At 36.0% G+C, this 12,472-nt stretch overlaps 2 protein-coding genes across 4 annotated transcripts in view; one reads left to right on the plus strand and one right to left on the minus strand.

Annotated features, from left to right (window-relative positions):
* Positions 1 to 12,472, plus strand: part of LOC105197653 (hemicentin-1) — a 245,057-nt gene that overhangs the window by 176,971 nt on the left and 55,614 nt on the right. The window lies entirely within an intron of this gene.
* Positions 1 to 12,472, minus strand: part of LOC105197888 (neurotrimin) — a 168,698-nt gene that overhangs the window by 155,047 nt on the left and 1,179 nt on the right. The window lies entirely within an intron of this gene.

The raw sequence follows: 12,472 nt of genomic DNA on the forward strand, positions 1-12,472 counted from the left end.
GAATAATATTTTAAAATAGTACACCTGAGAAAGAGAATGTCTCTATTAACATTTATGATAACCATCGCTTTCTGTTTTCAGTGATATGGAAAAAGTTGATGTAATTGGTGATGAGGGATTTTTCAAATCTTTTATTTATTTTCTAGTTTCTGTTTTAGAGATTATTTTGAATTATTGTTTATCCAATTACGGTAGATGTCTAAGATAAATAGAGCAAAAATTAATATTTCGAAATTAATGCCTTTAATTATTTATTCATTTCTATATCTATTTACAAATACGAATTAAAAGATAAAATTCTAAAGTAAATTTGGAGAGTATATCTCGTTATCATCAACTGTGCGCAATAACATTTATCTCTGGCAACATTAATTAATTAAGACATTAATTATTATTATCTCAAAATGAACAGAAATTTGGTAGTCTGTGTACATTAATATTTAATGTTTTTATTTGCAAAAGAATATGCAATAATATTAATAATTGCAATTTTTATGTTAAAAATAAGAGAATATATCTAAACTCAATAAAATGACGTTTGCAAATTAATAATCGCGTTTCTATTATTATAAACAAATGTCGAGATTATTATTAATATCGAAATCTTAATTCATTATGATCGTACCAGTTCGATGGGCAGGTATTTATTTGGATATCTCTAATACAGAAAATGCAGTGTACGAGTCAACTGAGTCATCAATATATGTTGCTATAAGTTGTCAGCTTAGTTCGGCTCGAAATCGCGATCAGTTTTCGTATAAAGTCCCGCGATATGAAATCAGGCAACGAAAATGCAGACTCCTCAAACCCTCGAAGCCTCAAACTCTCAACACGAGACGATTTTGAAATCGAAGTTTCCTGGCTATGTAAGCAGAGCCGTATTTCTAGCGCTTTCTGAAAGAAAGTCCAGCTACGGGAAAGTTCGCGGGGGTGATTGGTGGACGACGAGCGAGGATCGAGGGTGGTGCACCGTTACGAGAACGAATAACAATGGCCACATCCGTGTATGCGTTTCCGGTCGGTGAGCACCTTCCGGTTGTGAATTACGCGGATGAATAAATAGAGTGGAGACCTAGGTATTCTGGGCTACGGAGAATATTACGAACGACCGAGTACGTGCGAGCATATACATATAAGCTCGTTTAATGAAATTAAAATGAATGGCAAAGGAAGGATTAGCTTCTGCTATACGACGGTCGAATATCCGCGGCGAGAGACGAGAAACCGCCTTGGAAAGCATTACGCTCGTAGAGGCGAGAAAACTTTTTGCAAGTTACCCTCTTGCTCTATGAATCTATTATGATGAAATTAAAAATTTGTCTTTGACCATACAAAGATAACGGACATTTACCGCAGAGCAAATGTCACGTACATAAGTAGATTGATTCTACTAATCTTGTTGCAACTCTTCGCAACCCTGATAAATCATTTTCATTGCTACGTGTCTCACGTCGCGTGATTATGCAGCACGGTGCATTGAAATATTACGACGAGATCACGTATCACGATCGACCTTCTGATAAAAGAATTCATGCGTATAATACTATTCTACGAGGAAAGTCAACGATCATTTCTTTGAAATATCAGAACAATAATTCAAACGTAACAAACGGCCGAATAGTCAAGACGTTACTGCATACGTTCGCGAACTTCTGCTGCATATTTTACGAATTACCAGCTGCGTAAACTCGTGTAACCTCTGCGCAGCGATTTTAGTTTACGAAAATACATTCCCCGTGGAAATGGATATCCTCTTGACTGCATTTTCATAAACTGAATTTTCATGAAATTTTCTGCCAAGATCTTTAGCTTTAGAAAAGAGGAAAAATTAAAGATACGCCAGTGTAATTGATGATTTACAAATAACATTAGCTCTTTACTTTAGAAAAAGTTAATTTAACTGCTACGATTGTAATTTATTATGATTTAAAATATTCAAACACAGTGAAAAGTAAAACTCAAAGAATATCATCAAAGAATATGAAAGAAACGGATAAAAAGATTTGGAACATTTTATATACACATATGGAGGATAACAAAATACGATCATACTTTTGTGGGAGAGATGAGCGAAAAAAAAGTTGCTACGGAATCGTATTAGTTGCGTTGAGGGTGCGCGCTGCGCACACTAAGCGGCTATAAGGCAAGACTAATTATTCTAATGGGCCACAGTGTTTGTATTTACCGTGTAAATGATGCATTCAAAGGATCGGTATCGGCCTCTGTGGACGCTTGAGTGCGCATCCATGTCCTCCGCAAAAGCGGAACCGTAACACACATTGTGCCGATCGGTCCATCGAGATTGATGAGATATCGATAACGTCGATACGAAGAAAGTGCACTGGGATTTTATTCTTCGCGGTCTCGAATTATTCTCGTCTCGTCGATTTCGATTATATTAAATATATACTAACGAAATCATGTTCAAGCTAGATTGCTTTTCCAAACCGTGTAATTTAAATTCATTTTACTTAAATCGAGCATCTTGTATACATAATATAATAATATTAACGTAAGGCTATTGGCGAATATTTTTTATTTATTTTATTCTAATATATTTCTACACAAGATGAAATAATTGCTGCAACAGGGAGCTAAAGCACATTTGATAAAAACAGAGAAAATAAACTCTCAAGTCACAATGTGAATTTTCTGAATGTGAAAAGTAAATTTAATTTACATTGCGATACACGATACGTAAATTCCGAATTGATTTTACGTTTTTTTTTTCGTGTCAATAATTTTTTATATACATAATTGCCGAACAAAACTCTTTGTTTTATTTTATTCGTCAACGATGAAATCGTCGATCGTCGATCTCCAACGCGACGGACTTGATTTCTTCAAGGGAGTAAGGGGAATGTGACTTGTCCCGAAACGACCGTGCCGATCAATTTATACGCGCATTCTTTACTCCTTCGATTCGCGAATGCAGATGGTGTCTGCCTCGACGTCGCGTCGGGAGTCGGGACGCTCGACGGTGTCCCCTCGTAGACGTCGCGTCGACGCCCGCGCCGTAACGGTGGTGGAACTTTAATTCGCGTTTTCGGATTTCCAATATCGTAAAGCGGCGAAAGAAGACGACGAGTAATACATGACGGTCGATAAGGATAACTTCCTTTCGATAGGCGACGGAAGCACGGAGGGCGAGGAATAGTGACGGTGGAGCAGGAGGAACGCGGAGTCGAAAGGGGTTATTTCGTGACTGCTGCTTGCGCCACGTGTATTATCATATTTATAACTCGGTTCGACCCGTGGAAACGTGAAAAAGCTGGGGAATGGACTTGGCGCGGTACAGACGGAACCCGTCCGATGTGACGCGCTCAAGAGTATCACGCTAGGATCGAACTGCGAATCGAATATGTTAATAAAACGCACTATCATCGGTAAACTCTTTTTCTTTATCTCTGTTTTCCACGTGATAAGGAAAGAAAAATCAGGATGTTCCTGAAATAGCCACCTCAAATCTCGAGACTTTATTTCATATTCATCATCAGGATAAGAAAATATATAATTGAGCAATTTGTTTTTTCAAAGTTTTACTCAAACACTCGACAAGATTATTTGTACAAATCTTATTATTTTATTTTTAATTTCTTATTTCTTTCGTTTCTTCTATTTGTTTTTTTTTAACTTTTTCTTGTTTATTTCTTTATTTGTTTATTATACATTGCCTAAAAGAAGATTTATTTTTTTTTTGTTGAAATAAAATATAATATAAATACAAAATTTAATCATTTTTACTTTGACACGTTGTAAAATGTGAAAATTATAAATTCAAATTTTTGATGTACGTGTGTAATGTTAAAAGAGAAAGATTATAAATGTTTCATTACATTATTATTACATTGTTATTACATTTACAATTTGTTGTTCATCTTTAATCTCGATTTTGATAACTATCTATTCTATAAAATGTCAAATTTTTTGCAGCATTATTTATCAAACTTGAGCGTCCTACATAATTCTTTTGTTGATGCAAGAAAATTAGTAAAATTACTAAATTTTCAGATACTTTAGCAAAATCATTCTTTCCGTATATATTCTTTGTGCGGAATAGCGAATCAAAACAGTAGCAGATATAAATATTAAAAGAAAAATTATATGTAATACCAAAATATGACATTACTTAAAAGGGATAGTATATTTGAAGAGATCTAACCTTTTGACAGGACCTGAGTTATAAATAAATGTTTTAGCGAGAAATTTTACTTTACCAAAGTGAGAGAGTAAATGACAGACTAAACTCATTCCGTTTGCGTACGGGATCCACGACCACGGAGGGTGCAACATTTTCTAGGGAGGGAAAAGATCCCTTTTCTCGGTACACATAAGCTTCAAGAATACAAATAGGTAGATTTGTCTCTAGGGGCACATAGGAGATTAATCAGAAGATAATCTTTGTTAAAAAAGAATAAGGTCAAACTTGCACTCGTGAAATATATTTTTAAATTATTCGATTCTATATACAAGTACGTCAAAATTTTCAATGAGATATTAAATGATGTATTTTCTGCAATGTAAATGCATGTGTATTTGATAAAGTTATATATCAATGAGCATCAAAGCAGCACCGTATAAAAAGTGCCGTATAAAAATGATTAATTTGAAAATGTTACATTTTCTAATGTATAGCTAGCGTCCAATTGTAAGTCATTAGACATTCTGACCTTAATTTTTTTATTATTTTATAAAAACTGCCGCACGCCGTCTAAATCCGTCGAGATACTTTTTATAAATCGGCTTTCAAAAGCATATTCTTGAATTATTTCTTCGCAATATAATGAAATAAAATAAAATAATGTTAGGCATTATATAAGATAATATGGCGTACGTTAAAGATGCAATAGAGTCAGAAATTGGCGTGTAACGGCGTTAAAGAGTTAACACGCAATGTCATCTAAAACGTATTGCGAAATTTTCCTCAAAGTTCCAACTCGCCCCACAAAACTTGGATCTTCCGCAATGCAGTGCGCTACTTCCTGCGCTCACTCTTTCTCTCTCTTCCTCTCATTCTCTCGCGCTCTTTCTCGGGCACTTGGATTCTGTTATTCCGGGAGTAACGGACGCTCGACGAATTTACTGATTTTCACTCCTAGCACGAAGTCCGACGTCTGCTGCGTAACGAGGAGTCAAGCTCTTTCGAGTAGAAGACCATCGAACTGGCCGTCGCCAAAAAGGTCGCAGAGCGAGTAACGTTAGGTGATGGCGTAACGGCAGGAGGAGGTGGAAGGAAGCAGGATGGTAGTGGTGGTGGGATGGAAAGGACCCTAACTTCCTAACCGAATTGTTAACTCGGCAGCAGTCGGACAGGAGCAAACTTGTCCGTTAACTTCTTGCCGAGGAGCGAGCGAGCGAGCGAGCGAGCGAGGCGGGCGATTGCGAAACGAAAGTAGAGAACGCACGGGAACGGTTGGAAGAGAGGCGAGGGAGGGAAGGAAGAAGGTAAAAAGGATAATCAGCCCGCAAAGAGGGCTGATTTAGTAAACGTAATTTGAATATCTGATTGCTGCTGGCTTTAAGTTTCATTGTATCTCCTCGCACACCGCGTGACGCGTGAACGTCTTAAATCTGTCGTCTTCCGTCATTTTCTTGGTCCGTCATTTTTTTCTTTTCCGTCGATTTACCTGAATTTACCTCCCCCTCCCCCCCCTCCCCCTCCCGCTAGATATTTCACTCGTCCAAAGTGTTACGGTGGAAAGTAGCGGGTGGAAAAAAACCCTACTCCGCATGCTCGTCCCGCTTCCTCTCTCGCCGCTAGAGAACTTGAAATTATTTAGATTTTATAACACAATAGCGAACTTTATGAGATGAGCCCCCGGTATACCTGCATTTCCATAAGAATTTAATAATACCGCAACACAGCGCGCAATTAATGTACTTTTTTGCCTTGTTAGAGAGCAGCTATTGCGAAAGGCGGCAATTCTCAAAGGGAGACGTTCTCCGCCACGACGTAATAAGAATTATATCGTCGGCTGGCACAATATCTCGAACGACGCTTTTCACGCAGATTGGCAGAAACATCGGATCACAGCCCTTGTTGTCCGCCGATCTATTCTCGGCAAATCCGCTTGAACGGTCGATGAAAAAATATTCCACCCCTATGCGATCGTAAACATGAAAGAGAGACTTGACAAATCTTGCAATTTCGCCAAAATAATTGTCAACGATACAAGAACGGTGAGATGAATTATGCCAAATTCAAATAAATGAAGCACTTTCCTTCGAATCTTTAGCACTTTAGCATCTTTCTAATGATATTTTTATTTTACAATTACTTCGGTAGGTATACCAGTCACAGATGACAAGAAGAAAAACAATTAATTTATTGTATGTTACTTTAAAATAAAAACCTAAAGAATAAATGACAAACATGTTTTACTTTGAAGAGTAAAACGCGAGATCGGAACAAAAGGCAGATTAATTAACAATGATATCAATTCCCATTATTTTAGCACCTTCGAGTTAATAACGCTTCGCGCAATTACCCGTACTTTAAGCTCAAGCTACGTGGAACATTCCAAAGCCAATAAATCGCCGCGCACCTCTCGAAGGCCAGATTTGTAATCCCCCTGCGGACTTCTCGGTCGCCCGGTATCACCCTCTAACCGCGTAGCCACAGAGGCTTTGCCTTGCCAGTGGATTCAGAAACCGGTTGCGGCAATCTCAAATATTAATGGCCTACGTATACCACGACCACTGTTTTAACGTCTTTTTCCTCCGAGGCAATCCTAAAAGTTAGAGAAAAAAGTAGGGGGAAGAAAAGAGAGTAAGATCCTCGGAGGAGTTGAGAAGAGGGGACGACGGCTATACGGCTATAGCGAACAGACCGCGTGGGACAGAAAGAACGGAAACGTTATCTCGTACACGTGGAACGCGCGAAAAATGATGCGGCTGTGAAAAGCAAGCTTGGCAAACGGTAGAGTTGAAATGTGGAAAAAATGAAATTATTCTGTTTGTACGCTTAAAGAAGCGCGGAGAGAGCTTATTTTAGTGGAACGGAGATACTCGCATTACGTCTCACGCACGTGTAAACACGCGCAAAGAAGCGAGTAAATAATTAATATATTCATGAGAGACACAACAAATAGTGGTGCATATCAAAGATGGAAGTTGTTGGCAGTCGAGAGAGAAAAAGAGAGAGAGAGAGAGAGAGAGCCGAGGTATTCGCGAGGAGAGTCCGCGGAAGAGAAAGCTTTTTCTTCCACACGTACGCACGCCGAAGATGCGAGAGAGAGAGAGAGAGAGAGAGAGAGAGTGAGAAAGAGAGAGAAGAAAGAAAAAAAGAAATGGGAAGACAAGCTGAAAGGCAGAGACGGTGAAGGTGCGAAGTTGACTCGAGGTGGGGAGTTGAGCGGAAGAGAGGAGAGAAAACGAGAGGATGAGAGAGCTTCGAGTATTTCGCCAACTTGGTAAGCCGAGTCGAGATCGCTCACGCGAGGATTTCTTCTTGGGAAACACGCTCTTCTTTCCTCACCTTTCGTTCCCTCTCTTTTCTTTCTCCCGCACTCGTTTCCTTTCTTTATTTCTCACCCTGCCCCTGTCTGCTTCACTACGTCGCGGGACCAAATCTTTCGCGAACAGATTAAGGTGCGGAATATCGAGTAATTTAGAATGTCAAATACAGCTATAATGACGTGTTTACGTATACACGTTTTTCCTGTAATTCATAATAAAACAAAGAAATAAAAAGGTTAGTAATTTATGTATATTTATGTAATAACATTTTAACGCGTGATGAATTGTAGAATTATAGAGCCTCTTTAACACTATAGTTTAAAACATATAATATTATTATATATTTATTATAATAAAATTTAACAGTACAATAATGTATAATTTAATAAGTAATAATGTAAAATTACTATTTTATACAATAATAAAATTTATGCATTTTGTGTGTGTTTCAGTACATATTTTTAATTGAATTGTATTTAATAAAAATTTAAAATAAATCTATTGTGTGTGAATACGTATCCATACGCACAATATAGATTTATTTTAAGTTTTTATTAAATTTTATTAAAAATGTGTATATAAGAAAAAATATATTTACAAAAATTATTTTTATTATATCGCATGACAAACGTTTTCAAACACACACGCATTAAAAAAAAACATGCTCATTATAAATTAACCTCGTTCGGTATCCTATTCATATACTTCAATATTATTAAAGAAGTTAAAACATATTTATTCCAGAAAATAATATTTTGTATTTCTGCTTCCTCTTCTTTGTTTTTTCCCAAAATTTTTTCTCTCAAAGAAGGCGTCGGCGTATCTGCCATACGCGGATAGCTACCTGCCCGAGGGATGCAGAGAGATAAGAAGAGGGTCGAGAAAGAACGTTCAATGACTGAACCATGATCAAAGATAATTTCCGATCAAAGATTAAGGATTACTCCCGTGAGCCGCGCGGCCCGTCTAGGAATCAAAGTCTGCCGAAATATAAAATGCATGAAGCGAAAATCCCAGGGGTGCACAGCACATGAAGCTCTCCTACCTCCCCTCTTCCTGCTTCTCTCTCTCTCTCTCTCTCTCTCTCTCTCTCTCTCTCTCTGTGTGTGTGTTTGTACGTGTATACGAATGTGTATATATTCAGAAAGGAACAACCCCTAGTCCACACACTTTACCTCACTTAAAGGCAGATGACGCACGATCGCTGTCTATACATAAGCCTTATGCATATTATATCATGTGATATCATAACAATAAAATGATAAAAAAGTGATAGAGTATATACGAAAAATATATCAGAATGCAAAAAATAATTTTTAAACAATTAAGAATTTGCCTTTATAAAATAAACTTCAAAAAATTCATGAATTGTAAATAAATGGCAACATCTTATCCTTCTTCAAATAGGCTTAAATAGAATTTTAAATAGAATAAACTGTTATATATATATATATATAATAAAAATATAGTTACAGAACATGGTTATTATTATATAATGCATATAAAAAATGGAATATATGTCCATTAATTTATAAACACATCGAATTTCGGAACGATTCAAGGAATAGTTTTTTTTTTCTTTGTTAAACGTATAATTACAATTATCTATGCTGTACAAGGGGGTAAAGACTTTTTATAGAGCCGAACAATTGACCAAAATGTATAGAAATCTTTCGTATTTTCGACACGTATAGCACAGGCCTCGCGTTCTATTCGGACATTATATATTAGATTTAGCGCCCTTACAACTGTCACCGTACATAATTAGGGGTAGCTTCCCCTATCGAAACAGATGGCAACCCTTAGGCTACGAGATAATTTCGCGGAGAACAGTTGGGAAAGCGACATAGCCCCTGCTATAGAGGAGAAAAAGTATAGGAAAGAGAAAGAGAAAGAGCAAGGCAGACAAATGCCGATTAAGAATAGAGGACTCGGCATATCGACGACAAGTTCGACGAACGAAAACGTGCAAAAAGACCAATATGCGACAATCGCGCGCGCGCGTTACTAAATTTCTTCTCAATAATTCATTGAAATTAGACAAGCGCGCGTGACTACGGTAGCGGTAGAGTGGATATCGGGTTCGTACAGCAAGTACGTATTAAACGTAACGGTGGCGAGGCAATCGGCAGTAACCGGACTAAAGTGGTTTTATTCGTCGTTCAGTGCGATCAGATATGGAGACAATGAGAGACCCTCCATATTCCCGATCGTGGACTCTGGGATCTATCTATCTCTATCCGACGCGAGACTACGCTACCTAAGAGATTGCACTCGACGGCAGTAACATGCGAATTGAATGACCACCGTATAAAATTCGCATCCACCGCGACCGCTACCGGAACGGAGGCAGAGAGAGAGAGAGAGAGAGAGGGGTGGGATGATAATGGCCACTCGCCATCCCGATTTCAAGACCGACAATCTGTGCGTTCGTAAAGACAATTGGATTTGGAAATCGCGTCACCCTTCCCAAGGCTTAACGCATCCGCATTGTTTCAATAGAGTAAATTCTATTGATGGTCAGCCGATCGCGCAATTCTTTTCAAAAATTTTTCTCATGAATATACATGCATGTTGAGCATATTGAGAAATTGTATTTTAATCTATCATTCTTCTTTATTTTTTAAATTTTATGATCCTCATACACATTGTACAATGGATATGCAATTGGACTCTCGTATGTGTTCTCAAAATGAATTTATATAAACAAATTTAGTTATATTAAATTTTAAAAGTACAATTCCCAGTTGTAATAAAATCTAGTAAAATTTTAAAATGTTTTCAATGAAGCTATTAATTTACTATATTTATTATTGCACAATAAATATATTTTCAATGTTATTGTACAAAATAACATCCAAATATTTGATATTTGAACATTCGTCACATGAAGCTTACTTTAGATAATTTTAGGATAAAGTAGTAATTTATATATAATTTGATATGTCGTGTATTTTGATACGTCTATTTTAATATGTTTTATATAAATACATTTTTTCTGATTTTTTTTTTAAATATTTTATATTACATTTTCTGGCCCAAGTTATAAATTAACTAAATTTAAATTTGTTACATAAAATCTACTTTAGATAATTTCAGGCTAAAATAATAATTACAATTATAGTATATATTTTAATGTGTCTATTTTAATATATGTTTCATGTAGTACAGTTTCTGACTTGTTAAAAATATTTTATATATTTTTTATGACATGTGTTATAGATTATCTAAAGGAGAAATTTTACACAACATATTTATAATACGTCTTACAACGATAGCTAATAAATTTCTTATATAAATTGTTATTAAAAAATATATATATATATATATAAATGAAATATAAGGAAAGAAAAGCACTTTTGTGTACTACTATGAAGCGCGTACTACAATGTAAACGACACCGGCATGGAGAGAAGCATTAATTTGCATCTGCTTTCGTACTCTAGCACTTCCGAAAATTTTATTCGCTCGCCGTTTAATTGTGGTATACGCGAAATAATAAAGTGGAAGTAAAAGGCGGGTGTGCAGAAAGAAAAGTGTGTCGACCGGGAGCTTAATACCCGTGTAAGTAGTAGCCACTGCATTACAGTCAGATTCATTTGCATGCACTTTTACATCCTTCCGTCCTCAAAAAATATTTATCGCCCGAGGTTTCACCGTGACGCCTCGCTTATGAATTATGCATGTGAAGCACGCGCGCAGGACGTAGCTCATTCCTAGCGCAATTTCGCCATTGAAGCGTAATTTCAGCAAGCTCGGGTATTAGAGCCCCTCGAGCAGCTTTTTCGTGATAGTGCTTACGAGGAAGAACGAAAGACGTGTCATTCGGAACGACGATGATCATCTCAATTGCGTTGAAAAGAAGAGCATCGTGCGTATTAACTTTACGCTGCGTCCTACGTGTGAATATGAATTTTATTTTATACGTAACGTGACGAGATGCACTTTCCTTCGCCATCAATTATAGGTGCGCGATCAATGACATTGCGTTGCACAAGTACTTATTTCACAGGTAATTATTCCAAATTTAAAAATTATATTTAACGTATCTTTAAATTTAGAATAAATCGTGTCAAAATAATTAAAAATAAAAAAATAATTTTTTTTTGAAAAATTTATTAAAACTACATATGTGATTGTATAAATATGTATAAAAATCCTGTATAGAGCATAGGAAATTTGTCTAAATCTTTATTTTAATGAAGAGAGTAAATTCTAAATGAAAAAAATACGTACAATTTTTCTTCTCATAAAGGAGCGATTTTTAAAATGATATCTTGCCCACTGATCACTCAGCGCAAATTGGCAATTCGTTTTCATCGCATATAACGCTGCAAAGCTATAATATATCGGAACATTGTGTACCATTGTCAGCGGCAGATTTAACGTGACCAAAATTAAATCCGAGATTACTGATCGAATAGTACAGGTTTAAGTCACCATACAAACAAACATGGGAGACATCAGCGGGGAATATGTGGTAGATTGTTTATATTTAGATTGTGTCACAAACTTTTGCATTATATGCTAATCGACTACAAAACTGAAACTATATAATTAATAGCGAAATCAAACAGTTATAATTGTTATAACGTCATAGATTGATATAACAATATACATACACAATATCTACATATCTAAATTTATATTTTACACTCGCAGACACGGACACAGACACAAACGCACACACATACACACACGTATTGTGAGATAAGTATGAACAATTATATACTGATCTCTCAATAAAATCATCTGTTATCTCTATTATAAACCAAGAACATCAATTTACAGTACATCGATATACACGTAGTAACGCATATAAAAATAAAATATTATTTGAAAGAAATCTCTTGACTAAAAAATAAAAAGTTTTAGCATCAATTAGCAAGCTAATTAACTTTATCACTATATATTTTTTCATTGAAAAGATTGAAAAAAATTAAAATGCTATTATATATCTTTTTAAAGTAAAGATAAAAATAGTAATGAGCATTTTTATTGTAATGAGCATTTT

This window comes from Solenopsis invicta, chromosome 10 (genome assembly GCF_016802725.1).
Source record: "Solenopsis invicta isolate M01_SB chromosome 10, UNIL_Sinv_3.0, whole genome shotgun sequence".
In the NCBI taxonomy this organism is placed as follows: domain Eukaryota; kingdom Metazoa; phylum Arthropoda; class Insecta; order Hymenoptera; family Formicidae; genus Solenopsis; species Solenopsis invicta.